The sequence below is a fragment of the Corvus brachyrhynchos genome, unplaced genomic scaffold, assembly GCF_000691975.1.
Source record: "Corvus brachyrhynchos isolate BGI_N302 unplaced genomic scaffold, ASM69197v1 scaffold95, whole genome shotgun sequence".
Classification (NCBI taxonomy): domain Eukaryota; kingdom Metazoa; phylum Chordata; class Aves; order Passeriformes; family Corvidae; genus Corvus; species Corvus brachyrhynchos.
In genome coordinates, this window is record NW_008238347.1 from 811,588 (window position 1) to 819,051 (window position 7,464).

Here is a 7,464-nt window from a genome sequence, read left to right on the forward strand (position 1 = left end):
ACTCTTTCCACAGGGTTAAATAAATACATTCACTGCACACTTAAATGCAATAAACACGTACAAACACAGTTAACACATGGGATAAATACGAATTATCTCTGTCCACTGACTCCTTGGATGTCCAGGGAGCGCAGGCAGCTACTCAGGGAGCATCAGCACAAATAATACAAGTATTATTATAATTATTAGAGCAAATAATTACAAGGGCAGCGAGAGGACAAGGGAGAAACGTCTCAAACTGACAGAGGGCAGGGTTAGATGGGATACTGGGGAGAAATTGGGTTGGATGAAACAACCAGCAGCAGTGCCAGCTCCTGGGCTGCCTGGAGAGGGAGGCACAGCCTCAGGAACAGCAGAGCCTGCGGAGGCAGGAGCCGAGCCCTTTCCCAAATCTCTGGGATGAGATTTGTGTGGCCGAAAGAGCCTGTTGTGGGTACTCACCTCAGGCAGGGCGTGTGCAATCCCTTCCCTCTGCCCACCCCTGGGACTCCACACCATGCAGGCTGATTCTGGCCAGTTTCCCCCTATCCAGCTAAAACAGGTGCTGGAATTGTAGGAATTGCCCCCTTTTCTCCACAGTGACCAGTTCTGACCAGTTCAGCCGTTTTAAGGTTGTTCTCCAGAGCTGTGACAGCAGAGCTGAGCAAGGAACATCCTCACCCCAGCTCTGCCTCCGGTGTCCACAGCTGCAGCCAGAGGGAACGAGATGAGATGAGATTCGTGGGCAGCAAGGTGAGGGAGGTTTGTGAGGGCAACTTAATGGAAAAAATCAGTGCTCCGTGTGTGGTTATGTCCTGCTGGTCCTTTGATAATAAAAGGAAAAAGCAGAGCTTTTACATGGAGAAGGAAAAGGAAATGAAGGCAGGTTTGAGCAGTAAAGATGACTTTTTAAAATAAAAAAATTTGTTGAGATCAAAATATTTTTGCTCAGTAATTAGAAATTTCATTTTTCCTGTAGCTAATGGTGTTTGCGAGGCAGTGCCTTGCTGGGTGATTTTTAATTAAAGGCTAGGACATGGAATCAAGCTCCAAAACTATCTTCTGTTTATGCCCATCCATTTTCTTGAGTCTTTCTGGAGATAATGAATCCTGCCTCCCTTCCTCACTGTCAAATTTGAGTTCGACCTTTTTGCTTGTAAATAGATTAGAAAAAATTAATCCCAGGCTGTAATAAGGTCTTTCATTATGCTGTGGGGAAGGTTATTCATGCTTTTAAGGCTTGTTCCAACCTAATAGGTGTGAAAGGAAGAGCACTTAAGCTCTCCACTGCTGACAAGGATGTTGCATCTGAGAAATGAAAGTCATGGTGGGTTCATCTCGCCGCTGTTATTTAAGATGAATATCGGCACCACATGCATGAACTGGAAGATATATCTTTAAAGATAAAGGAAGCAGGTTTTCCACTGGTTCAGACAGAATTACAGCTGCACATAATGGAGGGTGAGGAAAAGTGGGGAATTGGGAGTTTCCTTCCCAGCCGGCTTCTGGCAGCTGATGCAACCAGCTGGTGGGTGCCTGTTTGCAGCAGCTCAGCTTCTTGTGTCATTTCCCCCAAAATAAGTTAAAGGATCTCTCTAATCTCAGCTGATCAGAGTGATTAAAGCTGAAGGTGAGAGACGCTGGTCCGTCCCTCTGCAGAAACCAGCGCTGGATGGGGAAAGGGAGCGATGGGCACAGGAAAACAGGGAAAGTCCCAAAGGGCAGCGTGGGCTCGTGGCCACCCTGAACCGGGGGAGATCTGGTTTTCGTGGAGTGGGAAATGCCTGTGTGCTTGGGAAAGGGGAGCGCGAATCTTTTAGAGAGGACACCTTGCACTGGGAGGGCAGCACCGGCTTTTGGCTTCCGGATTCTGCAGTAAAAGCCTGGCTTGGGGTGCAGAATGGACTGATGGTGTCACCCCTGCTACAGTAACTTATAAAAGCCGGTAAAGCCAATTGCTGCCCCAGGGCAGGGGGAAGCTGAGAGGAGTGGAAGAATTAGTGACAAATGTGAAAAAACCGTAGCCTGGCTAAGCCTGGCTTGGTTTGGTCATTGTGACTTCCACCAGCACTTCTTGTTTCCTTCACAACTGTTCTTTTAAAAAAGATAATCGTCCTAAACTGTCTCCTCGAAGGAAAAAGGAAAGGCGCCCTTAACATAAACGTGATCTTGTCTCCCAAAACAAACCCCGGGTTCTCAATGAAAGCCATCAGTGGCCACTCACCACCCATTTAACCCCTTTTGTTGGGATCTCTCTGGGGGAAGCTGCAAAGTGTCTTTGGAAAGGTGAAGTCTCTGCTGACTCGGCTGCTCGGTGTGTTTTAAATTGGTGTGAGACGGTGCCTCCGCTGCTTCGGGGATGAGCCTCGTGTGCTTTGCTGGGGATTAATAACGTCACTGCCCAGGGAGAGGAAAAAACAAGCCCTGCTTTATCTGGGGTAAGAAATGTATTTACGTCTTAACTGAGTTGTTTGGGTGTTGCTTAAATTATAATGAGTAAATTGAGGGTGCTTTATTAATATAATTGATGTCACCAAGTGGAATTTACAGTTACTGAAGCAGTGATAAGAAGTAACTTATAAAAACCAGACAATACTATATAACCTTTGAGATTAGATGGGCTTTAATGTCGCTTCCAACCCCAACCGTTCTACGATTCTCTAACCTTTGAGTGATTTGCTGACAATTTGCAGGCATGCCACCCTCTGGATAACCGAGATGTGCAGTCCTCGGACAGGAACAAACCCTGTGGAAGTCAGAGCTCCCAGGACAGGCTGGCTGCCGCCCCCGCCCTGTGTTTGTCTCAGCTTACACAAACATTCTGGCTCCCAACTGCGCCCGGGTTGTTGCTGTCTGTACCACCCTTGCAGCTGCGGACAATGAGCCCCAATTAGGCTTCTACCCCAGGGCAAAGCCTGAGGGGTGGCTGAGCCCAGACTTGAGCCCAGCTGGGCTCGACCCAAAGTCCAGCTTGTCCTCTGCTCCTGTTCTCCTCGCTCCACACTGCGGCTGGGTTCTATTTATACCCACATTACTTGATTCATTACGAAATTTCTTCCCTGGCAGGGTAGGCATCTATCATTAAATCAAAATCTGTCTTGAAACAGAGACTCCAACTTCAAAGCCTGCGACTGCTTTCCGTGGAGCTCTCCTTGCTGGTTGCCTGGGAGGCTTATTTGAAATTATGCACGGAGACGGGCAGAGAGGAATGAGTTCCAAAGTCGTCATAATTATGCCCTTGAGTGGGCGAGACTTGGAAACGCTCGGGTGCAGGAGGCAGCAGGGAGAGGAGAAACTCCATCCCTGCGCCGCCAGCACCCCCGGGGAGAACCAAAACCCCCAGGGATGCTCCAAACCCTCTGTGGACACTTCCCACCCTCTCTGTCTGCAGACCACCCAACAAGCCCTTGCTTTGTATCAGCTTTCCTTATCATCTCTCGCTGATTGGAGAAGGCCGGTGGGTACAGAGATAACAAAACAGTGCTGACAGAGTGCCCTTTACAGCCCTTTGCCAAAAACCTCCTTGCTTTGTTACTACAGCCTGGAATCTCAGCCACGCGGTGCTTAAAAATACTATTAAAAGGCCATTTTGCCTTGAAACATTGTCACTTTTATAGCCTTAAACATCCAGGTCTGTGCGTTTCGGTTCACGTAATCACGACGCAAGGAAATGGAAAGTGATTAAGCCTGAGACAGACAGACAGAGAGTTTTCCAGCGTCTGGGAGAATTCGGTGCCTGGGTAAATGCAGCTCAAAACCCCATCGGGTGGGGCTTGGGTCAGGAGGGTTTATTCCGAACAAGCTTTACGGAGCACGGGAGCTCTGCTGTGTGCTCCAAGGCTTTTTCTCTGGGATAACGGGGGTTGGCTGCCAGGAGCCGGTCCTGATGTGCTCTGTGTGTGTTTCTGAAGGGATGACGCTCCTGACTGGGGGGATTTGTTGGGGAAGTGTTGGTCCATGGGATGCGAATCAGAGACTTCCCGTGGCTCAGCGGGAGCTCAGAGGCAGCGTTTGGTTCAAGGTTCAAGTCCATTCCTCTCCCTGCTGCGGCGCCTGGGAAGCTCTGCACAAAAGCAGCTCCAGGTTTTGTTGTTGGGACATTGATCCTCAGCTCCCTGCCGCGGGGCTGGCGGTGCCAGGGGATGTTGGCAGCTTTGGGTGCTTCTTTTGTGCTTCTGAGCTTGCTGTGGGAGCAGCGATGTGAGGGGAGATGGGCAGGTTTGGGGACTTCCGAGGTGTTTTAAAAGAACCATTAATGCTGTGCAGAACAGCGCCGTGGCTGGGGACCGTGACACTGAGTGAGTGCCCGTTATCTCCCAGAAAAAAAAGCACCACAGACCACTCCTGTCAGGGGTTTTTGATCCAGCCCAGCCTGCAAATCCTGCAAGCTCCTGATGCCATGAAGATTTTTTGCCTTTTCTTTTATGCCGGTTATACCTTTCACAACTTCTATGTTCTTAGTGCTCTTTGCCTGCATTCTTGGACTTGGTTGTTCAGCCAGGAGACTCAACATCTTAGAAGCTTCCTAGTTAGGGATCAGTGTGCCCCAGACCCCAAGGTCCTCTCCAGAACACATCCTGGAAACTAAGATAGAACCATCCAGGAGAAGGCTCCTTGGGGAGGGGGGCTCACTCGAGCCTCTCATTGGGGAATCTTTGATAGATCTGCTAATTAGTAACACCTATAATGACATACCCGATCTTTTGGGGTGGGCGTTTGGCGGGCTGCATTTCGGTGCATTTGACCTGGACGTGTGCACCTAAGGATCCTTAAAATAAATACCAAGGTAAAATCCCTTTTCCCCTTCTAACCGTGTTTGACTCTTGATTTTAAGACCAGGAAAAGGCATCACTCCGTGTAGAAGGGAAATGCTGTGAAATCTCTCCTTAGGCCAGCAAAGGGGTTGTAGCTTGCTGATACAACATGAACCTTCTCTGTACCTGTGCTTTCCTGTTCACAATACACCTGTGCCAGCACAGAGGTTAACAATGGCTCTGGATCATAATGGAGGGCACTGCTGGGTGCCTTCCCCTCACTGATCTGCTCCCTCTCCTTGTGGAACTGGGGAACTGTTCACAGATATCAAGGGCTCATTAATTTAACCAGTGATCCAAAATGTATTTTTTAACGTATACAAGCCTTTATGTGTATTGTTAACTGCCTGCTGTAACTGTGTGTGTACACGTTTAATTTGGTTTCCATGGAATCACAGAATGTCCTGAGTCCAGGGTCAGGGTCACAGGGCCCATGGAAGCAGTTCCACGATTTTGCTGGGAGTTTGTGTTGCTGATAAACATTGGGTTTCCTGCAGCAGTGTGGCAAAAAATGGAATGGCTCTATCATATTTTCAGAGACTAATACACAGTCAGACACTGTCATCTAATTAATGTCTACTTAATTAGGCTCAAGTGAATGATTTCAGGCCATGAAGCCCAGTGGAGGTAGAGTTGATAACAGAGTTGTTTAGAAAATCCAGGGTGTCCGAGTTTGCCTGACTCCATCTCCTCACAGCACAGATCCATGAAATCACTCTCCATAGGCAGGGATAAGGAGTGCCTGGCTCCTTCAAATGATCCCTGCTGATTCATGAGTCAATTCTCAGCTAATACTAAAGTTATAAGATATTTATTCACTCCTGGCTACTTGGGCTGTCCCCAAAGTTCACCTTGGGGGATTGTGCTCTCACTGAAGGCTTTGATAAAAAATTGAAATGCCCTTTTTGTTGTCCTGCAAGTCATTATGTTCACCTGATAAAAATGATTTCAGACCTAACTCCACCCATTAATCAAAAAGGTCAGTACAATAAATAGTTTTCATCTTGCCTGCCAGAAACCTTTCTTCCCCGTGGTCTTAGGAGCTGAGTGCAAGAGAAGATGTAGACGAAGAATAGGATCTCAAAGCGTGGCTGATCAATGCCATCCAGAGACATGAATTATTGTTGAGAACTTAGGGGAGAAATGGAGTGCTCTGATGCCAGGGAGAGGCAATATTGCCTGAGTTTTCAACCTCCAGGCACTAAAGGGGAATGAAGTAGCTTCATTCATCTTAATAAATTTATGTCCAGCATCTGGTTCTGAATGAGATGGATTTTGCTTTTCTGGAGATCTATAGGAGTGAGAATATAGAGATATAAAATATGTATATATCCCCCACACCATTGCTTTCATAAACCTGACACTCCTGACTTTCTCCAGTGTGTCTGGTTGCAAAGCTGGGCTCAAGATGGAGTTTTTGCTCCTGGGCTTTGCACTGATTATCCTGCTCAGTGCTGACTGAAACCCTCCCAGTCCCAGAGCTGCTGCAGCCCCTGGTTTACAGCAGGGTTTGGCAGGGATGTGTTCCTGGGACATCTGACACTGCTGGAAACATGGAATTGGCTTCCCTGGGAATCTGCACCTCCTCCTCCTCCTTCTTCTGTGGGCTTTGTCCTGTGCTTCTTTAATGTTTGCTCATCTGCAGTGACCCGCCCCCTCCCCTCCATTTCCCCGGAATTCCTGGAAGGCTTTAGCAGTTTGGATATGCAGAATACCCAGCCGTGGCTGCCCTGATGGGACGTGTGAGCTGGAGGAAGAACGAGCTACTGCAAATGTCATGAGAAGATAAAATCCCTCGAGTGGCATTTACCTTTGTGATTATTCCCTCTCACCCCTGGCGCGGGGTGGACGTTTCCATTACGGGTCTGTGTGTGACAAAGAGGAGTTAGATTTGCACTGCAAATGAATTTTCAAATGTCCCCACATCCTCTCCAGGAGCGGCTGTGCTCTCCCGACGCGGTGCCTGCCACCCCTCCTGGAGCACCACCTGCAGCCTCTTCTCTCTGCTCAAATGCCTCTCCAAATATCTGCTCTGCATCCTAAATCCTGAGGAACAGCAGCAAAACCGAGGCCACCCACAATATCTGAGGCAGATCTCAGCCTTCCTCGCCCGGCTGGGTGTCCCTTCATCCCCTAACAGGGTAACAAATCCAGTGCTGTGCTCAGGGCTCCAGCACGGAGTAACTTACTCAGAGCAGAGGAATCAGGATGTGTGCAGGTGTCCTGATGGATGCAGCGCTGCTGTGGCTGTACCCAGGTTATCTGAGAGCAGCTTTCTGCTGTGAATGTAAAACACCAGCTTGCACTGAGCTGTTGAGGAACAGATGGGGTTTTTGCCATGTGACGCAGCCTAGAAAACAGATTTGATTTAGTGCACCATGCCTGTCTGACTTTTAAACTTGTATTAACAGGATTTCAGGAAGGAAGACTCCACATAATACCCTCAGCTAACAGAGCACTGGGCAGGAGGTTACGGAGCTCTGAAAATTATCAATTAATTCTACTTTCATTCCAGAGGGGCAGATGGGGATGAATATTTATTTACTTTGACAGCTTTTATTAGAGGGGAAAAAGGTCTTCATTATGTGTTTTGATTTCACAGCACAATCAAGGAAATTAGTACAATGTATAAAACAGTAATTAAGGCCGTTAGATTTCTGAACTCACACTG

At 48.1% G+C, this 7,464-nt stretch overlaps 1 long non-coding RNA gene across 3 annotated transcripts in view; it reads right to left on the reverse strand.

The window, feature by feature from the left end:
• LOC108446964 overlaps window positions 1-7,091 on the reverse strand; it is a 16,633-nt gene extending 9,542 nt beyond the window's left edge. For 2 of the 3 annotated variants that reach the window (XR_001862308.1, XR_001862307.1), the window contains exons 1-2: window positions 6,983-7,091; window positions 6,604-6,658 (exon numbers count right to left, since the gene is read on the reverse strand). This is a non-coding gene — a long non-coding RNA (uncharacterized LOC108446964). The remainder of the gene's footprint in view (window positions 1-6,603; window positions 6,659-6,982) is intronic. The other variant, XR_001862309.1, reaches the window with a different exon arrangement.
• Between the last annotated feature and the right edge of the window lie 373 nt (window positions 7,092-7,464).